Below are 18,564 nucleotides of genomic sequence, written 5' to 3' on the forward strand. Positions count from 1 at the left end.
CCTAATAATAACACTTCTCAGGTGAAGCATGTTGAATTCGCCACAGCATCAAAGCTTAACACTGCTACATATTATGTTACCTATATAGCTTTACAAGCCAGGGCTAGAATATTGTGAGGGACCAAAGAATTTATTCTATATCCATACTGATCGTTACTCCTTTCCTGCCCCCTTAAATCCTGAAAATGTAACTAGAATAATAGGGTTGTTCTTGTGGCTATTGACTCCTTTCAAATATAAACAAACCAGAAAAAAAAGTTCTTCTGCCTCTTCCTCCTTCCCTTGCCCCACCTTGTCATATCGCCATATTGCTTCATTCCCACAGCACCTTAACCATCCATAACTGACCACAGCTACAATCGCTCTAAATTCTGTGCAACAGATTATCTAATGAGAGTTTATCTCCTTATAATCTCTATTTCAAAAAGTCATAGTATCAGGGGACTGGAGAGATGGCTTGGCAGTTAAGAGGCCATATTTCTCTTGCCGGGGCCTTGGGTTCAGTTCCCAGCATCTACATGATTGCTCACAATCATCTGTAACTTCAGTTGTAGGGCCTCCAGGGCTTTCTTCTGACCTCCATAGGCACCAGATATGCATGTGGAGGTCACATAAGTAGCAATATTTGAAAAAAGTATTGAATTATACAACTCAGTTGGTTTTATTAAATAATAGGCTTGCTTTACTTACTGAAATTTTATAATGCAGTTTATAGTAAGTTCCCCTATTCAGTAACATGAACACCTTACATTTACATTCATATATATTTATAGCTTCTTACTGTTTCCAAGACATGGGTATTACCTTCCTTAATTTCTATGAGGTAGTTAGAAAGTCTTCTACTTTAAAGAGAGACTGCTCAGAGCAGTTGAGTAGGTAACTCTCAGGGGATTGCTGAGCCTTGTAATTGGCACAGTGAAGGTTCCAATCAGAGCTCAGTTTTCTCTTCTATACCCCAGCTGTATCTCCTGGTAATGAAGAGTTCAGAACGCACATAAATATTTATAAACATTATGTCATCGTTCTGAACGAGTGGCTCTTACTGTTTTGACTACTTTATGGCGGTGGAGTGGAGCAGCAAGACAGAGGATTGCAAAGGTTCCCGCTACGGCAGTTTTCTATTCCCTCGACTTGGAAAGCTCCCTCTTTTGCTAGCAACAGCATTCTTATGTAACAACAAATAAAGAACATTTTCCTAGCTGTCATCTAATAAAACAGGTCCCGGGATTATTTGTTCTTATCCCATGCTTCCGTCCACCTTGCGACCCTTGTCACAGGTCCCCTTCTTCTGATGCTGGGAGAGCCTGACGCTGTTTCTCATTTGGATGTTTCTCATTTTACACCTATAGAATGCAAATGAAACAGCCATTGGCACGGGTAACTGATTTTCATCTTTCTTGGTGTTTAAAAAACATGGAGGGATTATTTCATGTCTTAAACAAAAATTGCAGTAGAATTAAAAGGGCGATTCCCTAGAGATAGGGATTGAAGTTTGAAAATGAATCACTTCTAACTTTGAGCCAATAAAAAAAATCATGGAGGTGGTTTTTTCTCCTTTCACATTCTTTCTCTCTCTCTCTGTAATGCAACACTAAAACTAGAGAGTCTCATATAAAACAGGCCCAAAGCACGTTTTGTACCTAAGCTAAAAATTACTTTTGTGGCCTTCGACATGCCAAAGGACTTTGCTATTATAAAGCAAGCATAAGGAGAAATCTTTTCAACCTTTCAGAAATTTAAACATAAACTGTTTTTGTGTATGTAAGGACTCGATCCTTTCAGTCTCCTTCGCATACAGTTTCCAAAATCACAGCACAGATTGTCCAAAAGACATTTGTACTAATTGTTCTGTTTATGAAATCTGAGTTTACCATTCCACAAAGTACAAAATATAAAAGAAATATTTTTTTCTTTTATCCAAAGCTAAGAGAATAGCAAGCCATTATATAATGTGGCAGTGGGCAAGGGAGAAACAGTGGTTAATTTAAAAGCATTCATTCAAAGCGCAAACCCTCCATGTGAAAACTAATTTTATCCAGGTCTCTATGTATTTATTTACTGGTATTTTTAGTGATCATCACATCAAAAGTATGTGGAAAGAAGGGAAGTTTTCCAAAAAAGTGTGTGAAGGTATTCTGGTATTATCTAGATCAGTGCTTTTAAAAATAAAGTCCGCAGACCAATGCCAGTCCACAGAATGTTTATGCCAGTATGCAAGATGATAAATATAGACATTGAAAGGAAACATGCAAGCAAGTAGCATGACAACTGGGTGTCTCCAAATATACGATCTTCTATCCAGTGTTGACGTACCTCAGGTCCATGACGGGTGACAACCAGATAACATTCCGCACCGCAGATGCTATCAGAAGCTCAGATCCTACTCAGGGGCTGCAACCTTCTTCTGGAAGAGTCAGAGTGTGAGTGTGGCAGGCTCTGCAGAATGGTCCCAATGACTCAGTTCTGTGAAACCAAAGTGCCGAAGGATACATATGAACAAATGGATATATGGGTATGTTCCCATGAATATTTATAACACCAGTGCTCAATTTCATCCGACTCTTTTTATATGTCACAAAATACGATGGTTGTCTTCATTTTCTCCCTCGATCGTTAAAAAGTTGTGAACATTGTTTGCTCAGACTGCCTTCTTTTAGAACCCAGGACCACCAACCCAGGAATGGCATCACCCGCAATTGGCTGAGCCTTCTCCCATCAATCTCTAATTAAGAAAATGCCCTATACTCTTCCCCACAGCCTAAACTTCTGGAGACACTTTCTCAAGTGTGGCTTCCTCCTCAGATGACTCTATCCTGTGTCAAGTTGATGTGAAACTCGCCAGCACATGCCTGTGTATTCCATGTAGCATGTTTCAGTAAAGCCCTGACCTTCTCAGTGAGTTGAGTTCTCAGCAGTATGGGAGAATGATAGACATAATTATGACACATTTATTGACAGATTATCTCCTCTTTGCTTCTAGATAAGTGTTTTAGGAAATATTTGACCATCAATAACAAAGGGAAGCCAGACTATATATATAAATAAGTGGACTGTCTTAATAAAACAGTATCCAGTTGGAAGTAACAGTTTTATTACTGTAAATGCAGCCATCTTGGAAGTCTACTAGATAAAGACTCTAACTCTATAAACTGGTAGTTTTGGATTATCAGATTGCTTGCAGACTCGTCTCTTTAATTCACTGAATAGCGCTGTATAGGACCAGTTTTATAGTGCTTGATCCCAAGAAAGCCATAGTTCCAATCGCATATCTATAAAGCTACAAATAAATCGGGGCAGATTTTACCTACTCAGCCTGTTTGCTACTGTTAGCTTCTAAAAGGAGTCTTACCTCTTGCTTTCTCATAATTGTGACTCTAACTTCGAGGGAGATGTCCCTAATCTTGGTTAAGGAGGCTCCTAGTGGGTTTCAGGTCTTCTCCTTAGACAGTTCTTTCTCAGTCCCCCAGTCTCCGAGTGTCTGCCTCACTCTCGCTATCTCGCCCTTCCACGGTTTCTGTCTGCTCCTGATCCTTTCGCCTGTGCCTGGTCTGTTTCTTTTCTTTCTAATCTGTTTATTCCGTGGTGGTATTATTGTGCCCATAACTGTTTCCTTCTTTAATCTCTCATCTGATCTTACTCTTCTAACCTGCCTCATCATTGATGTGTCTGTCTATATGTTTTCATTAATTCTGCAGTGCAACGGCCTCATAGGGACTTGGGGCTACATGGAAAGGGCTGTATTCTTACTTCCTTCGCCCCGCCCTTCTCTCACCAACCCCACCCCAACTCCTTCCTTCTCTTTCCCTGCTTAGGTACTATTCTTGTCTCTCTGTTAGTCTTTACTGTGATTTAAGGACTCCCGTGGGGACTCTTTCTATTCCCTGTCATTGATACACTGTCTCCATCTCTCACTTGGCTTTGGTTGACCAGCCCTTGTACTTTATTCAGTGTGAGTCTTTGACCTGAGATCCTGCGTGCTGCGGAAGAGGTGGAGTTAGGGCTTCATATAGTTGATTGCACAATCTGGGCTTTTTAGTGATGTGTTGGAGTCCTGACTGAACTGTGTGCTACATCTGCAGACATGTGTCTCTCTGGAGGAGTAAGCCTGTGGAATCTGTACTCTCTGCCTATGGGTCATTTTTTCCAGTTCTTTGAGGCGATGGCAAAACTTTAATTTGTTTGTGTGTTTGTTTGTTTCTATTTGATTTATCTATGTGTGGAGTCAGCCACGCATGTGTGTGGAGGTCAAAAGACAACTTCGGGGTTTGGTCCTCTCCTTCCACCCCATGGGTCATGCAGATTGAATGCTCAGTGGCAAGCACTGTTACCCATCGCTGAGTCATGTCGCCAGCCCTCATTAGGCTGGTTTTGAAGGAAAAGGCGTGCACAGACCCGTTCTTCCCGTGTTAAAGCTTAACCTCTAACAGCTTTTGTATGGTTTGCTGGGGCAAAGAGAATGTGTATGCCTCAACGGTGGAATTATCAGCCCTCTTCGAGGGAAGGGTATGCTATCTGAGCATCCTCTCTCTGTTCTCTATTCTGACACACACACACACACACACACACACACACACAGATTCAAATCTTACCCCTACACTTCTTCTTGTGTGAACCCTTTGATTTATGGTCAATACAATGGCACTGATACAGACCTTGTTAGCATAAACCCAGATTTGACACGATTGGCACTCAGCTGCCCCTTCCCTCCGTCCTGGCCCTTGTTCCTTATTTCATTAGTTTCACAGTAATGAGATCTCACGTATGTGATTGAGTCTGTTAGTCTCCTTCATGTTCGGTTATAATGGAGTTTGGCTATAATTAATTAGGTCTGCTTGGCAGTGACTCATCACTTGCCTTTCCTCCCCTTCCCCCTTCCCCCTTTCCCCTTCCTTTCCCCCTTCCCCCTTCCTTTCCCCCTTCCCCCTTTCCTCTTCCTTTCCCCCTCCCCCTCCTCCCCTTACTCTCCTCCCCCACCCTTTCTCCTCCTCCCAGGCACATGTCCAGAAAGGGTCTTCACTCTGGCAGACTCTCCAGTCTTTTCTCCAAGCTGCCAAATGCCACCCTGGTCCATTTTTCCTAAAGTGGTGGCCACACGTCATGATTTTCAGGACTAATCAGCCTAACTTACCCATCTCTGGGGCATTTTTTTTTTCTTGGAACTTCCATCCCTTAAAACCACTTTTAAAGATTCTAGTATGATGTTCTTCTTAACTTAGCAAGCAGGTTTCTATTAACTTTTTCTAAACAACCTTTTAATGATGATTTTAAGCTTATTCCACTAGGGTTTAGGGCAAAGATTTTTAAACTCTAGTTTTAATTCTCTTTGTTTCAACCTGCTTCTGTGCCGGGCACCTCACATCCGTCCCTCTGGATATCCACAAGGACTTGTCAGTGGGCATCGGGACCTTCCCTCCACTAACACCGTCGGAGACAGTCAAGGTCCCCAGTGCCTGCTTACAGGAGCAAGGTCCAGGTCAAATGCAGACTCTGAAGAAGGTTACACTCTGGTCCTCTGGGTGCTGGTGGCTGTTGGGTACCTCGCCCACCCCCCACCCCGCCCCCGCTCAGCTCCATTTATTTCATCTCCAAAGTGAGAGTCTGGCTTGCAGGATCCTTCCCAGCTCTGAACGAACGTCTGTGTTTATGGTTAGGAGAATGAGAGGACTACATTTTACCCCAACATAAATTTATTTGACTTTACATTTAATAGGAATGACCATATATTTCAAGTTTAAATATATATTTACATATTTCTGCAGTCAGGAATTTTAGATTATATAAACCTTTTTGTTTTCTGAACTCATTTCTCAGGGGCTTTGGAATTTCGTTGCTTTTTTTTTTTTTTTTTTTTTTTTCACAGACAATGTTTGTAGTGGCAAAGTCGGAAAGTTTTAATCCGAGGTAGGGTTTTGTCCTCCCTGTTGTTTTGTTTTAACATTGTCAGTGTAATATCAACACACGATGTGACAGGAGTTTCAGACAGTAACTAAGGAAACTTCAGGTTAAACCTTCATTCAGGACCTAAAGAAACTGAGTTTGCTAGCCAAAGATTATGTTAAGAAGACAGTAACTCTTGCCTCTGAGAGTTTGAAATCTATAAGATAAAGTCTCCGGTGCCACTCAGTGGGTTTTAGCTCCTGTACGCATGCTCAGTAAGCTGCAAACATGACAGTGGAAATGGTAGTGACGCGTTAGAACAGTAAGTTAGGGAACAACAATATGAACTAACCAGTAACACCCCCCGCCCACGCCCCCCAGAGCTGTGTCTCTAGCTGCATATGTAGCAGAGAATGGCCTAGTCAGCCATCAATGGGAGGAGAGGCCCTTGGTCTTGTGAAGATCATATGCCCCAGTACAGGGCAATTCCAGGGCCAGGAAGCTGGAGTGGGTGGGTTGGGGAGCAGGGTGGGGGGAGGGTATAGGGGACTTTCGGGATAGCATTCGAAATGTAAATGAAGAAAATATCTTAGATAGATAGATAGATAGATAGATAGATAGATAGATAGATAGATAGATAGATAGATATAGATATAAGAACGGTAAGTAAGGAATGTGGAAGACTATTGTGGAAGGGCTAGGGAGCACTTAGGGACGAGACTATGAGGTAGGACTCCGAAGATGATCGAGTGGAGAAGTGGGAACTGGAAAACTGACCCACATCTTCTGTGCATGTTGCAAGCCTCTTTCTCAGTCTTGGGCTGTCCAGCCCTAGATCCACGAGACCTGATCTTTTGCCTTGGAATCAACGTGGAGCATTTGGCTTTCACCTCTTCCTGTGTAAGCGGCGACACTGTCCTAGGGGAAGGACCCATAGAAGCACAGAGCTCATGGTGGCCTTTCCCTGAATTGCACAGTGTCACTGGGTTCTTGCTCAACCATGTTTTTCTCATCTCCATTTCGAACACCTTGCACTTTACTTGACTGTAGCAGTGGTGAGCAAGAAATAGCGCCTAGGATGATGTATTTCTGCGTCGGCAGATTAGAAGAACCCAGGGTGAGGACCAGGTAGGAAGGGACATTGCTGCTACTATACCGAGGCGACACTTACCACACAATCTGGGCGTTTCTTTGCTTTTCAATTTTTTTCTCCTATATTCCAAGTCTCTTGAGCCCCGTATGTAGGCCATGTGTTTGTCATTGCTAAGACATACAGAAGTTCCTTTAGCTAAAGCCCAAGTATTTATTCAAACTCTGACACGGACTTAGTTCTTTACCACACATGATAGTTTTCACCGTATAGGTCTAAGGCCTTGTAAATCCACAGTCACATACACACACACACACACACACACACACACACACACACACACACGAACAGCTTTTCTACAGCTTCTTCTTAATTCCAGCCATCGTCCTTTGAAGATTTTTGAGTACCTGATTTTATTTCTCTTCTCATGGCCCAACGTTTCATTCTTGGACATTCTAGCACGCAGGTGTAAAAGTCACCCAGAGTGGGGCATACACCTCACATCCTTCCCAATGCTTAGGGGTCACCCCAGAAGAGGGTGAAAAAACAGTAAGAGCCAGAGGCAGCGGGGAACTTAAGGGAAAGAGTGTTTTCTTTTCCAGACACAACAGTGCAGATGCACACAATGAATTTACAGTGACTACGACAACATGCACAAGATTGGTTGATCCGGACAAAAATCCCAGCACAGAGGGACTAAGGTGGCCGTGAAATCCTGCCACTAGTGGAGGAGCTATTGATATCAGAAAACATAGAAGCTGCAGAAGAGGGTGGGTATAGAGGGAGTTAGAGGAGAGAGCATGACCCGTATGCTGAGTGGTTTGCACCCTGAGGTGTGAGAGAGAGAGAGCTTGTGAGATGGAAAGGAGTTAGGGAGGACAGGTGAGGAGAAAACAGGAAAATACAGAGTAAATATTATAGCCCTTAGCCTATGCCCTGTATCTAGGCCATTTGTCTGGTTCCCCATCAGGAACGTACATCTTGCTTGTTTTTTATCAAATAGTTCAAACAGGGGAGTTCACTGGAAGATACTCTATAGGTCCCTGTGCTAAAGAATGGCTCCAAGCTGAATCCACCCTGCCAGCGTGGCTGGGCTGTGGAGCTGCCGAAGAGAATTGCGATCCTTTGCAAAACCAGGCATGGGCATCACTTATCACCGTGGACTTGGCAAAAGCCCTTGAAAAACATTTTGTCTCTAAAGAAAACAATTTAAACCCAATAATCCTTGCTTCATTTACTTTTAATGACAGGCCCATTCTGTGGGTTTTTTTTTTTTTTCCTGCATGAACTTACCCGACCTCCTATAAAATGAAAATCTACCTCAGATGTGGAGATTCAGTTATTATCTGCTCCATTCTGTTCTTTCCCAAGAACAGTAGGTCTTCATGTGTTTTCTGTACATGTACATAGTCATGCTTGGAGGGATTGTGGGCACGTTTTTTGGTGAGTTTGGCCATAGCTTAGTGATGTGTAATAACTCTCTTCATATTTTAAATAGTTTTTAAGAGACTCACTCATGCAGAAGTAGAAGAATAACTACTATTTTGATTTGAGAGTAAGGTTGTGAAAAAAAATATAGATATTATGTAAAATTTTTTAAAAAAGTGTTTCAAGGGACTACAGAGACTTCTCAGTGGTTAACAACAGTTGGTACCCTTTCAGATCACCAGAGTCCTTGTCGCAGCAGTCAGTATGTTAGGTGACTCACAACCACTGATGATGCCAGCTTTAGAGAACCCAATGGCTTTCTTAAACCTCTGCTCACACTTATATGCCCGTGCACAGCACACACACACACACACACACACACGTAATAAAATCTTTTTAAAAAACGATTCGTTATCATAAAATAATAATAAGGAAGCCCTCATAATTAAGTTGCTAACTGAAGAGCTTTAAATAACAATTTTTTTAATATAATCCTTAAGCAACTTTTATGAAACAGTTTGCTTTTATACAACATTGAGACCGTGGAAACGTCATGAGGGACTTGAGATAGCCCAGCAGTTCAGCTCCTTTCTTTCTCTTGCGGAGGGTGTAAGTTCTACGCAGCGCCCACACGGTGCCTTTCAGTTGTCTGTAACTCTAGCTCTGGGAGATCCAGCTCCCTATCTGGGCCCCCCCGAACACCACATGCACATGGTGCTCAAACAAACATGGAGGCAAAACATCCATACCTATAAAATAAAAAAATAACTCTTTTTAAGGCACGTGAGACTAAGTCAGCTGTATGGCATGATCATTAAACTGACTGTACATTCTAAGTATTGGCAGTGCTATCACATTGCAAATGGAGACGAGCACTAAGACTTCTCTTGCCTGTGTATCTCAGAAGCAGCCTTAGAATATTTGTTGTCTTCCCCCTGTCGGGCGCAGAGGACATCGCAACTGAGAACAGTCAACGCTGTGTTGCTGTGCTAAGAAGTCTGCATGGCGAAGTAAGATCCGCATAACCAGAGAAAAGTCATTCTAGGTCATTCACCCTGGTTAGCCATGAAGGCAGGACTAGTAAACTGAGAACGGCATACTTAAACTACCAAACGGTGAGTGCCACACATCCTGGTGCCGGGTGAAGAGTCAGCTCTGACTTCTGAGAGCGTTGGAACACCCGGGCAATAGATTACTGGGTGAAACTTGCAGAAATGTTTCCCACAGGAGAGTACGTGCAGCCTGTTTTTAAAGCATGCTTTCTTCATTCTGTGCACACACGACTAATATCATACAATCACTCATGCGTGTGGCAGGGAAGACCTTAAGTTAAGCTAGTCCTGATGTCACAGCCATTCGTATAGTAACCTAGGAGAAATGGCGATGAGCCACCTCTATGACCTTTAAAAAAGAAAAGAAAGTCACTCTGCATGTTCAGAGGTTTATCAGAATACTTAGTAGGTTCTCCTAAAATCCAAATACCATCTTATTTAAGGGTTTTTATTATACAAGCCTCTAGGCCACAGAGACAATCCTGTCGATATGTTAGTATTAGATATGTCTCTGATCATGGTCACTGTTTCTGGGAGCGCATTTGGGCGTTGTCCTGCTCTGGGTATGAATTCCATGGTCACTGTTTATCCGAGAGTGGTGTGGATGCTGTGATCTGCTTAGTGACAGATGCACTGTTGGGGCTAGAAGGTTCCCTTCACAATACCACCCCACCACCCTTATGCTTACCTCCCCATTCTGTAGCCTGTCCTGATGGCATAGCTGTGGCTTATTTTGCTTAGTTTTTATTTGTTTGTTTGGGTAGATGGGGGTGGTTTGTTAATTTAAATTTGTACCCACTCACGGGAATATTTGGTCTTAAATGTTTCAAATATTGTTTAAACTACTAACCTAAGAGTTATCATAGAAACCAAGTCAGGGAGTGGTATAGAAGTGCTGAAAATCACATCAGGTGCGTTCTCTCTCTCTCTCTCTCTCTCTCTCTCTCTCTCTCTCTCTCTCCCATGCATACATGTGCTATACTTAGTCCCCAATAGCCTTTTATCTCTCAAGATACTTAATTTGTCAGTTAGAATCTATGAGAGGCCCATTTTGTAGCTGGTCACAGTGCCAGAGACACGGAGCCTTGAGGCAGGAGAGCCCTTGGCCCGGGTTCTCTACCCAGTGGGTGTTTTCCTTCAGTTCCATCAGGTCTGTGTTCCCTTGGGGGAATTTGTACCCAAAGAGTATTGAGTTTTTCTGTTGACTTCCTTCCAAAAGCATGTGTTTTCTGCATTCCTATTTTATGGTTCCCTGCAAAGGAGGGACATTTTCTTTCCTTATTTGGTTTGGATTTGATTAGCTAGGCTTGGGATGAGTTTGGACTTTTTTTCAAGTGAAACAAATGAGAGGTAGGTAGCATAGGTCGGCACCCACTGCACTGAGCAAGGATGCGGTAGGCCAGAGTTCTGATCTGAGCCTTCCCTTGTCTATCAGAACAGAGATGCCCCGCTTCATAAGTGGCGAGCACCAATCACGTGAGAAGCAGGTTGCCAGGCTCAGGTAGTCTCAGGACTCTACACTCGTTGTATCGACTGCAGTGGTAACAATGTTAACAGTAACAGAGTCGCTCCCTCTAATGCCCACAAGGACACTGAAACATGGGCGTTCCTTTTTTTTTCTTTCTTTCTTTTTTTTTAGGTAGCAACACAAGTCTTATATCAGATCATTCAGGTAGCTCTGGTATTATTGAAACCCACATTGCTTCAGTTCCTTGCATCTGCCCCCCACACTCAGATTGTCTAAGCTGGACACCACTGTAGTCATTACACACACAGGTATCAGAATCAGACAAGTCTGAGCTTAAATCTCTGCTGCTTCCGAGCAGTGGGAATTGTGGGCAGGTTCTTAAGCCTCTCTCAGACACGTGATGTAGGCATGATGCCTATGTCATGAAGAAGTTGAAGACAGATGTGCTCAATATTGCAGACGCATGCGCGCGCGCACACACACACACACACACACACACACACACAGAGGGTGTCGAGGGCACTGACAGGAGCAAGGGAGCAAATGGAGGCTTGGCCTTGCCTGTTTGGCTGTGAACATTGTTTCAAAGAAAAGAGACTTAATATGAATGCTTATAAAATAAAATTGTTGTATGGGGGTCTACGTATCCATCTCGTGTAGAGGGTTAAGTCTTCATAACTGATTTCTTAGGGGTCCCCCCCCTTTGCTATTCTTTCCTCTTTAAGTCTATGAAGAAATGGCTGAGATTGTGTAGGATTTTTCAGTTTTTGTTGCTGTTGCTTTGGAGAGCTAGGAATACCAACCTGAACAAGCATGTATCTGCTTATTAGTCATCGCTGTTTCTGAACAGGGTGCATGTAAAGACGAAACAGTGCCTTCAGTATGTAGGAAAGGGTCGGGAAGTAAGTGTGTTTACTGCAAATGGAGTAACGCCCAGTGGACTTGGATGGTTTAGTAGACATTTTCATATTCGTTTATCAATGATTTACTTCTTTAATCTGCTGAATCCAATAGGGGAGGCTCTTAATTGTCTTCACCTCTCGTGTCTGGTCACTCTGGAATTCTGTGTCTTTTATTAAAGACATAAAAACTGTTACCTCTAAGAGAGGGCTATGAATTCACCCATGGGAAAGCTCTTCTTCGTATAAGTAGCCTAATTTTTTTAATTAGGTATTTTCCTCATTTACATTCCCAATGCTATCCCGAAAGTCCCCCATACCCACCCACCTACTCCCCCTTTTTGGCCCTGGCATTCCCCTGTACTGGGGCATATAAAGTTTGCAAGTCCAATGGGCCTCTCTTTCCAGTGATGGCCGACTAGGCCATCTTTTGATACATATGCAGCTAGAGACAAGAGCTCCGGGGTACTGGTTAGTTCATAATGTTGTTCCACCTATAGGGTTGCAGATCCCTTTAGTTCCTTGGGTGCTTTCTCTAGCTCCTCCATTGGGGGCCCTGTGATCCATTCAATAGCTGACTGTGAGCATCCACTTCTGTGTTTGCTAGACAGCATAGTCTCACAAGGGACAGCTATATCTGGGTCCTTTCAGCAAAGTCTTGCTAGTGTATGCAATGGTATCAGCGTTTGGAAGCTGATTATGGGGTGGATCCCTGGATATGGCAATCACTAGATGGTCCATCCTTTTGCCACAGCTCCAAATTTTGTCTCTGTAACTCCTTCCAGAAACTTAGGATACCCAAGATATAAGATACCATTTGCTAAACGCATGAAACTCAAGAAGAACGAAGACCAAAGTGTAGACACTTTGCCCCTTCTTAGAATTGGGAATAAATCTTTTAAAAGTCCAATCACAGCAGTCATTGTCCCAGTACACTTTAGCTCTGGGATGTGACCAGTTTGCATGTTGCATCCGAGGCAGCAAAACCTCCTAAAGAAAGACGTATAGTATGCTTTCTACGTTGCCGCCACAAGAATTTTTGCTTTGAAGCCCGATGCGAACACTTAATTTTTATTTGCTATTATAAAAGAGGCTCTTTGAGCTGACAAATATGAAAATATGGCTGTGGTTTGGGCAGGCATCCAGAAACTTGAGAGAGAATGACGCCTTTATCTTGTGAACGTCCTCGGACTACTGCAGTACTCTGCTAATAGATGGAGAATGGGTAATAACACCCGTCAGGCCTCCCTCTCTAAGAACCGCTCTTCCTACAAACTGTAGGGAGAAATATATGTGTCAGGTGGTGAGCATTGAATGTACATTTATTTAAATCTCCTGTCTTTGGGCAGCTGTTAAGTTTATTGAAGAGCTCTGGGTAGCCAGGTTTCTTTTTTTTTCCCCCCTCAATTTATATGCTGTCCTCTCTGGAATTTCAGTGAAGCACTAAGAGACTGCTTGTCTGTGGACAGGCATTTTCACACGCTCAGAGTTTCTCACGGGATGACAGTAACAACTCTCATACTCTACGGCTGTTTCCCAGTATCTAGGAATCCTGTGGTTTATCTCGTATCCTCCTCGGATGTTTCCGGTACAGTGGGAATCCAAAAGGCCGCTTGTCATACTATGCTCTGTAACAACAAATAAAGGGTTAAGTACCGCACACTCCAGGGGGAAGAGTCCCCTCAATCAGCTGATCACTTATCAAGTCTTTACTAAGCGGCTCCCAGTGTTTGAACATTTATGCGGAGCCCCTGGTGAAGTCCTGATTGACCCCCTTTTCATAAAAATTGTCAGAGTAAAAGAAAACAAACCTATTTCTTACTAATCTGGACTGATTTAGGGCTGGAGCTTAAGGGGTTCTGCTTACACAGCGCTCATTTTTATAATCTTGGGAATATTCAGAATTCAAATTTAGCCTCTGGGCATTCTGCTTAAGCCAGAATTTGGAAACACCTTACAGATGTTATTGTAAAAACACGCTATGTCAGCCCTCATACTCTACAGCTGAACTAAGCAACTTAAAAGGAAGCACAGACTCTCGGTCCAAGGGACCTTTAAATATGATGGGCACTGAAGTAAGCGCCCCGGAACTTTGGAATGGTCTCCCTTAATCTTTACTGATCAAGGAAACCCTCTCTTCTAAGAGTCTAATGAGATGGCTCAGTTGGTAAGTTGACGTCTGCTCGAGTCAAAAGCTCACAAGGCTAACTTGTAACCTCCACGCGCACATAGGCATCCACTACATATGGGCACACACATGTAACCATGTATACCACGCCAAAAATATGTGTTCTCTACAAATAGGTAGATATAAACAGTTATCTTAGAGATACTCAGAGCTAATTACATAACAGGTTTTTTTTTCATTTTTTTTTTGAGGGCTCTTGCTAAGGACCCATATCCAATCTCTGGCACCACCTGGCAGCTCCCAACCACCGGGGACCTCAGTCCCAGGGGATCTGATGTCTCTATGCAGGTGGTTGGCTCTGCACTTGGGGGCTTCACAGACTTGACTCTGACACTGCTCAACGTTACCTGTAACTAGTGTAACTAGCACAGCAGGGAGTGATAAAAGACCACAAATCCCGGTGGATCCCACTTTCAGTTTCCAAATTTGGCCAGTACTTTTTGATGAAGGCACAGAGTCTTCTAGACCATTTATAATTTTGTAACATCGTTTCACTGGCCAAATCTGTACCTCGATCCACATGGCGATCTACTTACCAGGGCTTTTTTTTTTTTTTTTTTTTTCCTCCTTGCTTGTCATTTAGAAAGCTTAGGCCTAGAAATACTAGGTTCATCTTATTACTAGTCTTTGTGCCAGAGGCAAAAGCCATTGGCAAAGTTCTTCTAAGCAGAGGGGAGCTGTTGGCAGTCAAGGGCTTGTGGGTGTTGCTTAGTTCCGCTCAGTTTATACTCCCATGGGGGAGTTCATATCCAAAGCATTTTAAGTTTAGTTTTCTACTGCCTCCTCTTACCCTTAGCAAAAACACATGTTTTCTGCATTCTTTATCCCGGGTCTCCTTTACAAGGCAGAAGTTCCCTGTGTTTGCTGTTTTGATTCATTGGAGAATAATCATAGTTCTGTTGGCGTTTGTTGGTTTGTTGTTGTAATGGGACAGCATGAAGGTATTAAGACTACCTCTCTGATTTTCCCAGTGAACACAAACACCAATGTGGGCACCAACGTGGGCACCGATTCCCAGAAATCCTGCACTATATAAAATGATAAGCCTCAGCGGTACCCTGAAGTCATACATGATGTAGGCTTGACTTAGTGAAAGCCCGCGTACAGAGGAAATAGGGGAGAAAGACGTGACAGGAACCCACTTCCCTAGCCTACACGCTGGTTTGGAGGATACTTACTGGAAAATAACAAACGAATGTATAAGTACAACTCGCCTCCTGGGGATGTGACAGAGTATATTATAGTTAGAGGAAAAATTGCATTTGGAAAAATTTCCCCTAAACTTTGAAATAATGAAGCATGACATTGATGGTATACATGAATAACATATGCGTTGAATATTAATATGTATCTTCTAGTAAATCAAATTAAATTGGGACTTTATACATATTCCTAAGAATTAAATTTGGAGATGTGTTAGGAGTAAAAATCATGCCGTGCTTTTGTCTTTCCTGTCTCTCACTTGCTGGTATCACATTTGTTATCTATCATGAATCTTTCTGGGGTACAGTCCTGCCACTGTGTTAAACTGCTAACCCACATTGCTTTCCCTTAAACTGTCATGCAGACAGCTTAATGTACTAGGCTAGTTGACAGCTTGTCTATTGTAAAACCCCTTGACTCAGCATCCGGATCACGGTGGATAATTGAAAGTAAAAAGTGGTGTTCCCAGGTTGCCTTGCCCATGGGAATGTCTTCTGTACTCAGCACCTGTAGACTGACTACTGAAGTATTCTCCTGGCATACTCAACAGCCTAATATGTGTTCTTTCTTGACTTAGCCTCCAGTTAACTCTGATTCTAAAGCCAAGGCCTTCTGTCCACTTTGAGTGTAGAACAAATAATGTCTCTTTAATTTGAACAGTCCTCCTCTTCCTCCTTCTCTTCTTCCTCCTCTTCCTTCTTCATCTTCTGCTGGTGGCTCAAGGGATCTAATATCATTGGGCCTTAACATAAAACACAATATGAATTATTTGACTCCCTGTTAGTATGTAAAATGGATCTCCAATAAATGGACTAGCTTATCCTGGAAGGGACTGTGAAGAAAGAGAGCAACATGACTAAACTCTTAGATTCCTATGGCTTGTTTGTTTTGTTGTTTGTTTGTTTTCCTTTTCCACATTAGACTATAGACCTCTGTTTGTGTATTCCATTTGTATGTTCTGCCTCACTTTGACTGTGTGTGTGTGAGGGAGGGGAGGACCAACTTACACGTGTGTGTTGGGATCTACTTACAGTATGATCTACCCATCACTGGGATTCTCAGCCCCCTGCACGTTCCATGTCTCTGAACACTGCCATCAGATAAGAGGATTGTCTTTAAGGAACTAAAAGTGAATTGCTATTACTCCATGGAAGAAGAGGTGGGTTTTGGCGGCGGTGGCGGTGGTGGTAGTGGTTTTATTGTTGTTTGTTTGTTGTTTTGCTTTAGTGGAAGCCCATCTCTGATCGCTATGAATATTTGTAGTTACTACTGCCTAGTGTATATGTAGAGTGGACAAGCAATGTTCTGGCTGATGGTGTTCTGCTTTTTGTAGCAGCCTTTGAGTGGTAAGGGCACTCACAGCTGTCTCGACTTCTCTGTAAAGGTTCGGGTTGTGCTTTCCTTAGGTGGCTCCGACCACCAGTACGGTATGCAATTCTTGATTCTCAGGCCAAGGCCTTGAGCTTTACAATATTCCCACCGAGGGGAAATATTTATCCCTCCTTCCTCTGTCCTCGGCTTCTATCTAACCAATCTGCATGCTTTTATGTATTCGAAATGTTTGAACTTCTCCCTTATCTGGAATGCTTATCTAAACAAGAGTTAGATGGTTCTGATAACTGACACCTAGGGAACTGTTTCCTTTTGAGTTCGTGAAAACTTTGAAGATGATCTTTTCTGATTTGTTTTTTTTTTTTTTCTTCCCCACCCTCTTTGTATTTATTTCCATTTTCAGGAACAAAACTACAAGTAGTTTTTGCAAAAGTCTGAATACGTGGGCCTCTATAAACTGGCCAAATCATTAGACTTTGAGTGGCCATCTAAGCTCTCATGGGTGTTCAGATGACACTGTTGTTCCAGTAGAAATTATTTCATTCTGAATGTGAAGCAGGCATCAGTGCAAGTCTTGGGTCTTACTCCGTATAGACATGTGTGTGGCAGTGATGGAAGAGAGTGCCCAGGGTCTCTGGTGAACTCTGCCAAGACTACATCATTTCCTCCTAGATCCAGTCACCAGACAGCCACTGCCTGGAATAACAAGGGCCTGGTGGTCTCTCTTTCACGCTTACACTATAAATCTACTAGAAGGAAGAAAACTGGGAGGGAGGCATCGAGGGAGAGAGGATGAGGAGCAAGAGAGTACATGAATAGCATCACTGATAATTTATATAACTTACGGGGACTGGCTCCATTTGTTTGTAAGAAGCCTTCAAGGTTCTCTCTGAATTTATGCCTCCCACTTACAAAGGGTATTTGGCAAAGTCTCTCCTCTCTTTAACCTGAAGTCGTCTGCGGGTCTGAACCTTTATTTATTCACACTTCTCGCAAGGATCAAAAACTAGGAGTGAACAGCTGAAGGCTCCCTGTAGGAGGATCTCGGCCAGAAGAGCAACACAGGCTTCCTACCAGTGGGCTTATGTGAACTTTGCAATTAAATAAATTCAACCCAAGTTTTCAACTCAAACTACCGTCCTCTCTTAGTATTGAAACCAGCTAAGAAACTATAAGCCATCAATGTTCTCTTCTTATCTAATAACTTAATCAAAGGCGGATGATCTCAAACCCTGTGTCCTCCTCCATGAAGTTCCCAGGAACATTATCCACCAGCAGCCTGTCCCTGTCCCGAGAGTGAGACTGGAGGAAAATCACAATGTATATAGGCATGGCATTATGTCTCTGTACAACAAGCTCCTAGCTAAGAGCTGCACATGTGGCTTCTCTACCTGGGCCCCAGGGTAGCCACCTTATCATAGACGAGGCCACTGAAGCTCCGGGTGGTGAAGTGCCAAGGTGATGTGATTAGCAAAGGGACAAAGCTAGAGTTCAGATGTAGACGGTTAAGATGTGAGGACCTCTGAGTTGTCACTTCCCTCATTCAAGTCCTATGATTTTTGTTACTCTTGATGGTGATATCTTCACCTTATCTTACTTGTTTCTAGATCCTCTGGGTTGTGTAACTTGACACTTGTGCTTCCAAACACATCCACCATGACCGAGTAAGCTTCTTGTCTATTCTGTATTTCAGCAAGCACAGCATAGTCCCTGCACATAGATCTGCGAACAGCATTCGTGGGGATTTGCTGGATTGAAACAAGAAGGAGAGAGAGACAGAGACAGAGAGAGAGAGACAGAGACAGAGAGACAGAGAGAGAGACAGAGACAGAGAGAGGCAGAGAGAGAGAATAAGGACCTAGAAAATCATATGGTGACAGTGACAGAGTGACAGCCATGTCCAGAGAGAGCCAGAGCCAAGGACAGGTCCTTGAACAGAGGTAATGGCCAAATGAATAAACATGTGCAGAAAATTGTCTGTAGCAGAAGGGAGACAGACAGACAGACAGAGCGTGTGCACCGTGTGT

At 43.0% G+C, this 18,564-nt stretch overlaps 1 protein-coding gene across 5 annotated transcripts in view; it reads left to right on the forward strand.

Annotated features, from left to right (window-relative positions):
- The window catches only part of Arl15 (ADP-ribosylation factor-like 15), a 362,957-nt gene that overhangs the window by 310,814 nt on the left and 33,579 nt on the right, over positions 1 to 18,564 (forward strand). The gene's annotated exons all lie outside the window — the stretch shown is intronic.

The sequence above is a fragment of the Mus musculus genome, chromosome 13 (assembly GCF_000001635.26).
Source record: "Mus musculus strain C57BL/6J chromosome 13, GRCm38.p6 C57BL/6J".
In the NCBI taxonomy this organism is placed as follows: domain Eukaryota; kingdom Metazoa; phylum Chordata; class Mammalia; order Rodentia; family Muridae; genus Mus; species Mus musculus.